Source organism: Zootoca vivipara, chromosome 11 (assembly GCF_963506605.1).
Source record: "Zootoca vivipara chromosome 11, rZooViv1.1, whole genome shotgun sequence".
Taxonomy (NCBI): domain Eukaryota; kingdom Metazoa; phylum Chordata; class Lepidosauria; order Squamata; family Lacertidae; genus Zootoca; species Zootoca vivipara.
In genome coordinates, this window is record NC_083286.1 from 20,282,098 (window position 1) to 20,296,921 (window position 14,824).

The following is a 14,824-nucleotide window of genomic DNA, read 5'->3' on the forward strand; positions in this document are numbered from 1 at the left end:
TTACAGTCATAATTATAATATAGGGCGGCACAGAGTTAATTTTTTTAAACTTTTTTAATGGTGGTGTGCCTCGTGATTTTTTTCACGGAACAAGTGTGCCGTGGCCCAAAAAAGGTTGAGAAACACTGCCTTAGTGCAACCAACCCTAATAGCTTCAGTTACAGAAACACACAACAACGGCATATCCGCCCGAGCTCTCCATTTTATCCAGTTTTAGGAAGCATTGGAATGGTACATAATACGGCAAAATGCATGTTCAGCTATATTTTTTCATGAGTGTAATCAATAAGTGCTGCTCTAAAAATACTGAGCAACCTATCCCTTTTGTACCAGGGTTGCAGTGATAAACAAGCGCTGGCTTCCTGTAGTGAAGATTCACTAGCAGAAATAAGGAAACTGATGTTTTGAACAGAGGGATGTTCGCACGTTGTAATACTTTTAATTTTCTTCTGTCTTCTCCCCACACAGCTCAGTTCTGGATTGGTCCATAAGATTGAAGAGAACGGATAGGGGCTGAAGAGAATGGATAGGTGGCAGGTTATGTTAATCAGATTGTAATAACATAGTGGTGAAGAAAATGGCTTGCATGCAGAAGGTGCCAGGTTATTTCTTTTCAATTGTTTGTGCATTTTCAATTTTTCTATGTACACATCATACTTTACCATCATACATAATTTCTGTGCAGACTTCCCAACCTGACCTTCCATGGCATTATTGATAAACCTAACATTGCTGCGTATCAGTTTATTAGTCCACTTTACTTTTCCCCTTCTAATCCCTCATTGTATTTAACTGTTGTTCATAGGAATACCTCTACTTGTAAATTGATTTTTAGTATCATTTTTTTAAAAAAAAAATCTCCCCAAACTGTCCCATTCGCCCTTTGTCTTTTTAAAATCCCGATTCCTTATTTTGGCTGTCATATTTGCAAGTTCTGAGAATTCTGTCAATTTGTAAAGCCATTGTTCCCTCCCTGCCATCTCTGGTTAGGAAGATCACATAACAGATGAAACAAAAAATGCCTTTCTGCTTGAGACCTTGGAGAGAGCCATTGTCAGCTCCTGGAAAAAATGATGTGATTTAGACTTGTGGGGGGGGGAGTGTATTACTATTAACAGTGAAATCCTATGTGTTTTCATTCAGAAGTAAGCCATATTGAATTCAGTGGAATTATCTGCTGGGTGACTTAAGAGGGGTGTGGAGATGGTGGCATTCACCATGCCTCTATCCTGTGCATCAGCAATTCTTATTGTTTTTGCCTGAGCAATTATTCTTATTCCATTGTAGTCTGAGCAATTGAAGAGAGGAAGAGAAATGCTCTCCTGGCTCTTAACATTCTACTTCTGGGCACTGTCTAATTAATTCAACAGGCACACAGTTTCCCCACGATAACACCTCACACCATCATAGCTGCCAAGTTTTCCCTTTTCTCGCGAGGAAGCCTATTCAGCATAAGGGAAAATTCCTTAAAATAAGGGATAACTTGGCAGCTATGTCACACCATGTTATATTTATTGGCAATAAAATCAATGTACCAATAATTTGCAATGTTTTATACGTTTGGTAAATTTAATCTCCAACTCTGTCAGGTTTCAGTTCAATATCCCTTTGGAGAAACTTGTCTTCTTTTTCCTTTCGGTACAACAGTCCAAATTCAGAGGGTAATCTGGTTTCAGAACATTTGAACTTTGAATGAATGAATGAGAACATTTGGGAACATTGGCATTTGAGATGAGAAATGGTGTTCTATATTCATTGGCTATGATTCAATTTTGTTTTTTCTTTCTATGTAACAGAAGATGGTTGGGTAGATCAAGCAAACGCTTCCTTGTATGATTAACACCAGCAATGTTTTGTAGTATACAATTCCTGATGCTGAACCCTCTGAAGTTCAAGGCCCAAACAAGAGTCATTTTTGGGTGCTTTAATGATCACTTCAGAATATTTCCCTGCAGCAGTGATGCTTTTCTTGATGATGATGATGATGATGATGATAATTTATTATTTATTTCCTGCCAATCTGGTTGGGTTTCCCCAGATACTCTGGGTGGCTCCCAACAGAATATTAAAAACACGATGGAACATGAAACATTAAAAACTTCCCTAAACAGGGCTGCCTTCAGATGCCTTCTAAAAGTCAGATAGTTGTTTATTTCCTTGACATCTGATGGGAGGGCGTTCCACAGGGCGGGTGGAAACCCAGCCAGATGGGCGGGGCATAAATTAATAATAATAATAATAATTTCCGAGAAGGCCCTCTGCCTGGTTCGCTGTAACCTCACTTCTCGCAGTGAGGGAACCGCCAGAAGGCCCTCGGCGCTGGACCTCAGTGTCCGGGCAGAACGATGGGTGTGGAGATGCTCTTTCACCAAGGCCGTTTAGAGCAGCACCAACACTTTTAATTGTGCTTAGAAACGTACTGGAATGACTGTCTGTCCCCATACTCTGGAACCCCCTCCCTGAACACGTTAGACTGACTCCCCCTGGTTGTCCTTTTCGTTCCAACAGGCTTTGGGGAATCAGCTGCTTTTCATGAAAGGGCTGGTCCAATGCTGTTCTTCTTGTAACTATTTGTATGTTTTAAACAGATGTTTTTATATGGACATACTTAGTTTTAATTCTATTTATGTTTAATTGTTTTTAATGATTGCTTTTTCTGTGTTTTTAGTGATTCATGTTTTTATCTGTAAGCTGCTTTGGGGCCTGTCAGGGAAAAAGGTGGGGTATAAATACTTATTATTATTAATAACAACAACAACAACAATAATAATAATAATAATAATATTGATGGTTTGACAGTGAATAAACCTCCCTGACCGTGCATTACCTGCCCCTGCCTCATTTCCTTCACTATCTTCTCTACTGATCACGCAGCCCAGTCTCATGCAGTACCCATAAGTAAGTCCTACTATGTATGAGGCTTACTCCCAGGTAAATAACTGCAGCCTAATATGCTTATAAGAAATCTGTCTACTGTATTCAGGTAAAAAAAAAAAAAGTAGAATTTGGTCGAACAGAAGGAGAAACATCTACACAGTAAGAACAGTCTGCCAGTGGAGCTCAAGGAAGTGGGTTCTCTCCATTGCTAGAGTTTGGATATCCATGCACTAAACCAGTGTTTCCCAAACCTGGGTCTCCAACTGTTTTTGGACTACAACTCCCATCATCCCTGACCACTGGTCCTGATAGCTAGGGAAGATGGGAGTTGTAGTACAAAAAAAGGAGAAAAGCTGGAGACCCAATTTTGGGAAACACTGCTCTAAAGGATGCTCTAGCTTTGGGTTCCCTGCACTGAGAAGGAGATTGGACTAGACAGTTCCTCTAATTCTGTTTTATAAATATAGTTAGTTAGTTAGGAAAGTATTGCTACACATAGGTTTGGGGTTTTTTTGTAATGTTTTGTTGGAATTTAGACATTTGGTGCCATCAGGACAACACGAAGAATCGCCTTTCAAAGATAGCTGGAACCGTTTGTGGCAAGGCTATTTTTGATGCTGAAGACAACCTTTGCCTGCCCCCTTTCTTTTGTAAGTAGAATTATTTTCCTGACTGAATGTCTTTTTTTCTTTCTGAAAAGCTATGCAGGAAACTAGTCACCTCCATCTTCCTTCCTTCTTTCCTTCCTTCTTCCCTTCCCTTCTCTCTCTCTCTCTCTCTCTCTCTCTCTCTCTCTCTCTCTCTCTCTGTCTCTGTCTCTCTCTCTCTCTCTCTCTCTCTCTCTCTCTCTCTCTCTCTCTCTCTCTCACACACACACACACACACACACACACACCAGTTTTAAAAGCTTCTTTTGGAAAACACTGGAAATTGTGTAGAGGCAAGAGGAACAGGGGCTGTTAGTGCTGCTGTTGTGATTCTTTGAAAAGGCACACTTCCTTTTGCCACCAGAGTAAAGGAATGTTTTTCTTTGTCAAGATATTTGATGCTGTGCAAAATAAGATGAGGAATCCTCAGAGGTTCAAAACAATCACAGAACAAATAGCATTTCATCCTTTCCACAGAGATGCACTTGGTGGTTCTCACCCCGCTGCCTTCAAAATGTATGGGAGGATTTCCAGGAGGATTTTCTGTGTTCAGAGCTTCAGATATTTAAGCCCTAACCTTGGGAAATTGGCTACTTTTATCCATAGGATAGAGGGCCTGTATTCTTATGATATATAAATCTGAGCTTGCTGTAGTTGAGCTTGGTAAAAGCAAGCATTTGAACTGTAGGTAGCACAATTTTTGAAGCAAAGACCTATTTCCCTTTCTTGTTCTTGTTTTTTTAAAAAAATTAAATTGCTGGGAAAAGCAAGAAGTAATACATAAGCCATTTTTAACATAAGCCTACCTAAAATGACCATCTCCCATGACATGTCTAATTAAGTCCTGAGTGTGAAGCAAAAACCACCCAGCAGGCTCGCTCACAAGAAAATGGGCTGGATCCAGAGAAAAGGCCATAACTCAGTGGTAAACCACATGCCTTGCATGTCAAAATCCCTAGCATCTCCAGGTGGGGGTGGGGAAGATGGCTGTCTGAAACCCTAGAGAGCCACTGCCAGCCAGTGTGGAAAACACAGAGCTAAGTGGATCAACTGTCTGATTCAGTTGTGAGGTTGTGTACACACACTATACCTTTCGAGGCACATTCTTTCCCTCAAAGAATTGTGGGAACTGTAGTTCACCCCTCAGAGAATTAGAATTCCAATCCTAACAACCCTTAATGAACTCAAGTGCCCAGAATCCTTTGAGGGGAATAATGTGATCGGAATGTGATTTAAAGTTATAGTGTATACAGAGCCTAGCTTCCTATATTCCTCCAAAAGTGCAAGCTCCCATGTTGGGGAAAGTTCCTCTGGATGCTTTGACTTCTATTCCACTCCAGATTCTAGTAAGTTGGATCAGATGTGGGAACAGGTCAGATTAATAAATCATAGGCACAGGCTATGAGCTTCAAGCGGAATAATAATAATAATAATAATAATAATAATAATAGAAGAGTTTGGATTTGATATCCTGCTTTATCACTACCCGAAGGAGTCTCAAAGCTGCTAACAATCTCCTTTTCCCTTCCTCCCCCACAACAAACACTCTGTGAGGTGAGTGAGGCTGAGAGACTTCAGAGAAGTGTGACTAGCCCAAGGTCACCCAGCAGCTGCATGTGGAGGAATGGGGAAGCGAACCCGGTTCACCAGATTATGAGTCTACCGCTCTTAACCACTACACCACACTGGCTCTCAATAATAATAATAGTAATAGTAATAGTAATAATAATAATAATATATTATTATTATTATTATTATTATTATTATTATTTATACCCCGCTCATCTGGCTGGGTTTCCCCAGCCACTCTGGGGGGCTTCCAGTAAAATATTAAAATACAATAAGTCAACATTCATGTATTCTGCTCTGGTCAGACCTCACCTGGAGTCCTGTGTCCAGTTCTGGGCACCGCAGTTCAAGAAGGATACTGATGAGCTGGAACGTGTCCAGAAGAGGGCAACCAAAATGGTCAAAGGCCTGGAAACGATGCCTTATGAGGAACGGCTTAGGGAGCTGGGTATGTTTAGCCTGGAGAAGAGAAGGTTAAGGGGTGATATGATAGCCCTGTTCAAATATATAAAAGGATGTCATATAGAGGAGGGAGAAAGGTTGTTTTCTGCTGCTCCAGAGAAGCGGACACGGAGCAATGGATTCAAACTACAAAAAAGAAGATTCCACCTAAACATTAGAAAGAACTTCCTGGGCTTCCGGTTGACCACGCCATCTTGCTCAGACGGGGGTCCGCACAGCGGAGCGGACCTCGGCGCTTCAGAGGTGGAGGGAATCGTTCCAGCGAAACGAAACCTCCTTAAAAGCCCCAAATCGAGCTTTTTGGGGACAGATTTTGCCTGGCGGCGCCAAAAGCGGGCTCTCTCCTCCCCGGATCGGCTTTGTTTAAGCCCCCGAGAGCGAGGAGGTGAACCGCGGCGGACAGGCTGACATTGCTGCTCTGAGAGTGCGAAGCTGCGAGTCTGGGAAGTGGAGGTGGCCAATTCTTCAAAGAACATTCAGCAAATGAATAGACTGTGAGTAATTTGGATTCTTTGGAATGTAAATTAAGGCAACAATTTGGACCTGGGAGAGAGGGGAAAAGAGGAAGCCACCCCCCCCCCCACGGTAACATAAGAGACAGTAAACAGAAACCCGAAGCCGTAAACAGAAGATTTTAACTTAAAAGGATTCCTCAAAGGCATCAAAGAGAATCTCCCCTAAATGCAGGGTAAAAGGGGAGAGAGACTGTGGTTGTGATTGCCCTGCAGAATGAAGTTAAGACTAAGAAAGACCTTTCTTTTTCTCGGGAGCCGGCAGCCCAGAAAACCCAGTGAGCTGACCAGGATTTATAGTTAAATTTTATTTCTATCTTTATCTCTGGACTTTTTGGAAATTCTTTTTTGGTTTATATGCTTTTGAAATGTGAGTTCGAACTTTATTTTTAAGAATGCAGCCAGCTTGTTAAAATGGAGTCGAGAAAATAGACTGCGATCATATTCCACCCCATGTGACAAGTTTTGACCTTGACAGGACTGAACTATGTCAACAAAAAGGTACCCGCCTGAGTTTCAGCGGACTGTTTTGACCTTAATGTGGGAAGCAAGAATAGAACTATGTCAAGAGGAGACACAACGGCAAGTGTTACAGCAACAATTCCAGATTGTGATGACAGAATATGATTTCCTAGAAGATGAAGCTTTTGAAACTGAAGAAGATGAATGTGAGAATGACAATGAGGAGGACTGTGATGATTTAACACAAAATGAAGCCCATCACGAAAAAAATGATGATTTTACTCTACAAAAAGTTGGATGGAGTGCCTCCCCTTCGAGGGGGGCACGACTGGACTTACTGGAACTCCAGAATGACCACAGGGAAGAAGGAAAAATTAAGTAGAGAAGAGAAGAAGCTCAGGGGTCTGATATGGAGGCCTGGATGGCAAAAGACTGCAAACAGGGGGTGGGGTGAAGGGAAAGTGAAGTGGTGATTGTAAGGATGGGTTAATAGGACTATAACTGGACTGCTGACTATGGAACTTGCTGGATTGGTGGGGTGGAGCCGGTACTCGGGGGGTGTAAGGTTAGTTTGGGAATAGTTATAGGTTTAAAAAGTGAATTGATTCTGGAAAAAGGTGAAAATATGGAGGCCTATAGAGGGGTAAAAATTAGGCACGGGAAGAAAAAATGGGAGTTTGATTTCTCAGTGATTGGACAATAGGCGAAAATGATAATAGTTAGTTTAAAAGTGGTACAAGATATAAAGGTGTATGTTATAAAATATGAACTATGAAACTGTTGAAGATGATAAATAAGGGAGGAAAACCGGGGAAGGGTGGGAGGGTGGGGAAGCCCACAAAATATGGTTTAACAATTATGAATTTAACAATTATGATGAATTTTTTTTGTCTTTTTTCCTTTTTGTCTTTTTTTTTCTTCTTCTCTTTTTTCTCTTTTTCTCTTTTTGTATTTTCTTTTTTTTTGGTATGACAATAGATGGTTGGATGGATGAACTCCTGCGTACTGCCCTGGTTCACTGGAGCTCCCTGGTGGCAGGGGGGGCTTGGGGGGCAGGGGAGGGGGAGGAGGACAGAAACCCAATCATAAAATGGACCACTTCTGACTGATCACCTGCGTGGGATACTTCTGTGGCAGGGGAGGACCCATGGAGGGGGGTGGGAAGAAGGTGGAAAAGGTGTTTATGTATGTACCATCTTTTGTAATTTGTAAAAATCAATAAAAATTATGTTTAAAAAAAAAAAGAAAGAACTTCCTGACAGTAAGAGCTGTTCGGCAGTGGAATTTGCTACCAAGGAGTGTGGTGGAGTCTCCTTCTTTGGAGGTCTTTAAGCAGAGGCTTGACAGGCATATGTCAAGAATGCTTTGATGGTGTTTCCTGCTCGGCAGGGGGTTGGACTGGATGGCCCTTGTGGTCTCTTCTAACTCTACAATTCTATGATTCTATAACAAATATTAAAAGCTTCCCTAAACAGAGCTGCTTTCAGATGTCTTCTAAAAGTCAAGTTGCATCCTTTTGAAAGGGCACTAGGACTGAATGGCAAATTGAGCATTTGCATCAGTCATCCCTGACTACAGCTCTTATGGACTACAATTCCCATAAACTCTAGCCAATGGGGAATCCGATCAGGTGTTGATGGGAATTGCAGTCCAAAACAGCAGGAAGGCATCAGGTTGGGGGAGGCCAAGCAGGATGCATTCCCATTGAAAAGAGTGTAATAAAAACTGTTACACAAAATAACAACTTTCAAAGAGGGTTTTTAAGAATAAAATAAAAATATTTTCCAGGTGATTCTGTTCCAAGGAGTTAGACACAGATTAGATAAAAGAGGGATAGAGCTAAAAGCCACCAATTTAAAAAGGAATGTTAAAGAAATGTAATAATACACTCCATGTGTATTTGTAAACATAGATGTCCTCCTTTATTTTCCTTGGACATCATACACAATATCTAGACGGTAATCTGTTTAGATGCCTAATGATGTAACTGAAAAGAATATCGATAGAGGAATCAAAGGGTTGAAGGAATAAAATTGTATTAGACTCAAGATGGTAAGACAGAATCGACTATGTTTCTGTTAAAGACATTTGCCGGTGAATGAATAGATATAATTAATTGCACATCTTGTAAGGCCCACTGTGAACTAAGAAAGCTCTTCCATGCACATCTGTTTAAATGACTATACTGGTAAGGAAATATCTCTCCACTGAAAGTTTCTATCACAGTTCTGCTAATGACTTTCTGGGTAGCTTAGGCTGATAAATGTGTCATGTTATCTACATTGCATTGAATCCAGACATCTTTCTGCCATCTTCCATGCATACTATTGTCACTCATGGAGAAAGCATATCTATCTAGAAAGAGATTTCCCAGCTAAGAGAAGGGTTGACTCTATGTTCACGGTCCATTCTCTCCCTTCTAATGACTGATTTGGACTGGCAGAAATCATCACGGTGCCTATGTGGCTTATGGATGTCGTATACACTGAATTTGCAGGCTCACAAAACCCTGCACCCAGAGCAAAATATGTAGGGAAATGCGATGCTTTCCTCAAATAGGACATTAAGTACGGTGTCCTGATCAAGGAAAAAAGTAATAGTTCTGCTCTATTCCTCCTTGGTCAGACCATACCCAGAGTATTGTGTCCAATTCTGGGCACCACAATTTAAGGATAATAATAGACAAGGTAGTGTGGTTGCTGACCTTGAGCCAGACATCTTGGAGAGTGAAGTCAAATGGGCCTTAGAAAGCACTGCTAATAACAAGGCCAGTGGAAGTGATGATATTCCAGCTGAACTGTTTAAAATTTTAAAAGATGATGCTGTTAAGGTGCTACACCCAATATGCCAGCAAGTTTGGAAAACTCAGCAATGGCCAGAGGATTGGAGAAGATCAGTCTACATCCCAATTCCAAAGAAGGGCAGTGCCAAAGAATGCTCCAACTACCGCACAATTGCGCTCATTTCACACGCTAGCAAGGTTATGCTTAAAATTCTACAAGGCAGGCTTAGGCAGTATGTGGACCGAGAACTCCCAGAAGTGCAAGCTGGATTTCGAAAGGGCAGAGGAACCAGAGACCAAATAGCAAACATGCGCTGGATTATGGAGAAAGCTAGAGAGTTCCAGAAAAACGTCTACTTCTGCTTCATTGACTATGCAAAAGCCTTTGACTGTGTCGGCCACAGCAAACTATGGCAAGTTCTTAAAGAAATGGGAGTGCCTGATCACCTCATCTGTCTCCTGAGAAATCTCTATGTGGGACAAGAAGCTACAGTTAGAACTGGATATGGAACAACTGATTGGTTCAAAATTGGGAAAGGAGTACGACAAGGTTGTATATTGTCTCCCTGCTTCTTTAACTTATATGCAGAATTCATCATGCGAAAGGCTGGACTAGATGAATCCCAAGCCGGAATTAAGATTGCTGGAAGAAATATCAACCACCTCAGATATGCAGATGACACAACCTTGATGGCAGAAAGCGAGGAGGAATTAAAGAACCTTTTAATGAGGGTGAAAGAGGAGAGCGCAAAATATGGTCTGAAGCTCAACATCAAAAAAACCAAGATCATGGCCACTGGTCCCATCACCTCCTGGCAAATAGAAGGGGAAGAAATGGAGGCAGTGAGAGATTTTACTTTCTTGGGCTCCTTGATCACTGCAGATGGTGACAGCAGTCACGAAATTAAAAGACGCCTGCTTCTTGGGAGAAAAGCAATGACAAACCTAGACAGCATCTTAAAAAGCAGAGACATCACCTTGCCGACAAAGGTCCGTATAGTTAAAGCTATGGTTTTCCCAGTAGTGATGTATGGAAGTGAGAGCTGGACCATAAAGAAGGCTGATCGCCGAAGAATTGATGCTTTTGAATTGTGGTGCTGGAGGAGACTCTTGAGAGTCCCATGGACTGCCATTGCAAGAAGATCAAACCTATCCATTCTGAAGGAAATCAGCCCTGAGTGCTCCCTGGAAGGACAGATCATGAAGCTGAGGCTCCAATACTTTGGCCACCTCATGAGAAGAGAAGAATCCTTGGAAAAGACCCTGATGTTGGGAAAGATTGAGGGCACTAGGAGAAGGGGACGACAGAGGACAAGATGGTTGGACAGTGTTCTCGAAGCTACGAACATGAGTTTGACCAAACTGCGGGAAGCAGTGCAAGACAGGAGTGCCTGGCGTGCTATGGTCCATGGGGTCACGAAGAGTCGGACACGACTAAACGACTAAACAACAACAATAGACAAGCTGTAACATGTGCAGAGGAGGGCAACCAAGATGATCAAGGGTCTGGAAATCAAGCCTTATGAGGAAGAGTTGAGGGAGTTGGGTATGTTTAGCCAGGAAAAGAGGAGATAATGATAACCATCTTCAAATATCTAAGGGGCTGTCACATGGAAGATGGAGCAAACTTGTTTTCTCCTGTTCTGGAGGGGAGGACCTGAACCAACGACTTCAAGTTATAAGAAAGAAGATTCCGACTTTCTGATGGATAGAGCTGTTTGACAATGGAATGAACACCCTCGGAAGGTGGTGGGCTGGGCTCTCCTTCCTTGGATGTTTTTAAGCAGAGGTTGGCTGGCCATCTGTCATGGATGTATTAGCTGAAATTCCTACATTACAGGGGGTTGAACTAGATGACCCTTAAGGTCCCTTCCTTGAGAAGGGGGAGCAGTTGGTTCCCCTGCAACTCACATGTACAAATGATTATTTGTCTGATGACTAAATTTGCCCTTGAGTATTTAATGAAGGGGTGGGGAGAAAGCAGAAAAGAAAGTAAAGTGTGCAGCGACGTCGCTAGCCTTCTGGCTGCCCAGGGCGGCAAACACGAGGGCACCCCGTCGCACGCATGCGTCACGACGCACACATCGCACTACAGAGCAGGGGGGTCGGGGGCGGTGCTCCAGCGCCCGGATCCGAGGATCCCAATGCTAGAACAGCCCCGTTGGCAACCCGCTCCGTAGCTTGCTGACACCCCTCACCGCTCCGCCTGAGCAGGAAGAAGCACAAAGCGAGCTACGGAGCCTCCACGATGGCGGTCTTGCCTCCGCCACGGTAGCGGCAGCCGTCGGTGGAGGTGGCGAGGGGGCACCGCGCTGCCCCCCGCAGAGTGCAGCCCAGGGTGCCCCGCCCCCCTATTGCGACGCCCCTGAAAGGATTTTGGGGAGGAGGAAAGAAGCACAACTGGCAAGATCATTCTATTTTTAGCCATCTCACCCCTTGGTTTTTCCTGTAAGACCAATTGCAGTTGTTAACAGTCATCAGCAGGTTTACCACACCTATCAGCCAATCACCCATTCCCACCACCCTACTGAGCAATATCCCTCCCCACCTTCTCTCTATATACTGTATAAAGGTCTGGTGACTTCTGTTTCAGTGAAAAAGCGTGCATGCACACGAAAGCTCATACTAATAACAAACTTAATTGGTCTCTAAGGTGCTACTGGAAGGAATTTTTCTATTTTATTTTTATTTTGTTTCGATGGCAGACCAACACGGCTACTTACCTTAACCTGCAAGATAATTAAAAAATTCCTTCAGTAGCACCTTAAAGACCAACTAAGTTTTTATTTTGGTATGAGCACACTTCTTCAGATACACATGCACACGAAAGCTCATACCAAAATAAAAAACTTAGTTGGTCTTTAAGGTGCTACTGAAGGAATTTTTTAATTTTGTTTCGACTCAGACCAACACGGCTACCTTCCTGTGGCAAGATAATTGTTTGAAGCATCACTTAAAATTATCACCAATGTGACAATTTGCACCTACATCCTTATCAGACCAATACTACTATAAAGTGGCTTATAAGAGGGAGATGTATCCTCATAAGGTGTCCATAAAAGGATTTTGTCTAGTCATCTAGGCAACTTCGGCTGCCATTCTATACACATTTACCTGTGAGTAAGTCCCAGTGAACTCATCAAATTTTACTTTTGAGTAGACATGTACTGTAAAGATTTCACTGTAAAACTTAGTAATTGTGTATGCTTTGCTTTCATGTAATTGTTTTGGTTTTGGTACAATTGGAGATTTATTTACTTTTTTAACATGGTGATATTGAGTATGAAAAAGTTTGAAAATCCCTGCAGCAACAGTAATCTTAGAACAGAATGGTTGGTGATGACTCAATAAAAAAGCAAAGCAAAATCTGCATCAGAGGGCACATGTTCCCCTGGCATTACAGCATTGCAACTTGAGACAAAGGATTAAACAACCCTGCAGTGGCAGAACAAAGAGATATTTTCAATCTACTCCATGAAGTAAATTCAATAAGAACAATTCTCTTTAATGTGCTTTGATGACTATTTTCAGGCTTTAGAATTCTTCCCACTACTTGCTAATCCCTATTCAAAGTAGAATACATTTTAAAAAACAACCATCAACACAAAAGAATCCAACATAATTGCAGCCACACAAACAAAAAAGGAAAAATACAGCAGGAAGCCACTCTGAAAACACTTTATTAGACAATAAAATGTCATTAGAATAGACCATTTTGTTTTGCACCTATGAATATTTTTTGTGTCCTGCAGCTGGAAAAAAACACCAGCCTGTAAAGTGATTTTCATCATGTAGGGTCTCTCTTTGATATCTTCTGCAGAAAGTTTGGTTGATGATGCTCTACGAGTTTGATTTTAATCCATGATTTTAATCCACAGCAGGAAGATTTGTTCCCTCCTGTCCTCTTTTATCACTGTTCTCTGGCCTCTGTGCCCTGTGCACCTTCATATTAATGATGCTGGTGGCTCAGTACAGCAAATTAGGTGAAATACAACACGTTAATTACAGGCTGTTCTTTTTCATAAACAAAAGTACATTCGGCTAGTCATTCCACTGACCTTCTGACAACATTGTGTGGCCAAGATGTAGCCAGTTGATGTGCAAAGACATTTCCACTCACTTTCATTTCAAATAGTTGAGTATCAGCCACAGATCCCAATAATACAAAGAAGTGCAGAGAATCTGGAGCTTGTTTGTGTTTCAGGCCCATGTTAGTATGGAAGATTTTGCAGCCAGAACATAACTAGCTCTACCTCTCTTTCAAATCAGAACCAGTGAAGGCAGTGAAGGTCCTGTGTGAGTGCCTGGAGGTGGTTGGAGGATGGATGGTGGCTAACAGATTGAGGTTGAATCCTGACAAGACAGAAGTACTGTGGGGGACAGGAGGCGGGCAGGTGTGGAGGATTCCCTGGTTCTGAATGGGGTAACTGTGCCCCTGAAGGACCAGGTGCGCAGCCTGGGAGTCATTTTGGACTCACAGCTGTCCATGGAGGCGCAGGTCAATTCTGTGTCCAGGGCAGCTGTCTATCAGCTCCATCTGGTACACAGGCTGAGACCCTACCTGCCCGCAGACTGTCTCACCAGAGTAGTGCATGCTCTAGTTATCTCCCGCTTGAACTACTGCAATGCGCTCTACATGGGGCTACCTTTGAAGGTGACTCGGAAACTACAACTAATCCGGAATGCGGCAGGTAGACTGGTGACTGGGAGCGGCCGCCAAGACCACATAACACCGGTCTTGAAATATCTACATTGGCTCCCAGTACGTTTCCGAGCACAATTCAAAGTGTTGGTGCTGACCTTTAAAGCCCTAAATGGCCTCGGTCCAGTATACCCGAAGGAGCGTCTCCACCTCCATCATTCTGCCCGGACACTGAGGTCCAGCACCGAGGGCCTTCTAGCGGTTCCCTCGTTGCGAGAAGCCAAGTTGCAGGGAACTAGGCAGAGGGCCTTCTCGGTGGTGGCGCCTGCCCTGTGGAACGCCCTCCCAACAGATGTCAAAGATGAAAACAACTACCAGACTTTTAGAAGACATCTGAAGGCAGCCCTGTTCAGGGAGGCCTTTAATGTTTAAAAGATTACTGTGTTTTATTTTTCTGTTGGAAGCCGCCCAGAGTTGCTGGGGAAACCCAGTCAGATGGGCGGGGTATAAATAATATATTATTATTATTATTATTATTATTATTATTATTATTATTATTATTAATATATGAAAGGGGTCCATGGAGCTGTATTTGCTAAAAGGCTGACTCAGACCATAGAAAAGTAATTGGTAGAGTCCTATGAGGGAGGAAGTACAAGTTTGTTTTCTTCCTCTTCTCACTCTCTTCTCTTTGAACCATTGTAGCTGATTAAATGTGAACATGAAATAACTCATGAACAAGTGAATGCAGAAAGTGTTGGTGGCAGGGAAAAAATATTCGTATAAAGGAGAATTCCCTAGATGCCAAGATCCAGGTTTGGTGAGAGAAGGTGAAAGAACAGAAGCAGAGATTCAAAATTACAGAATACCG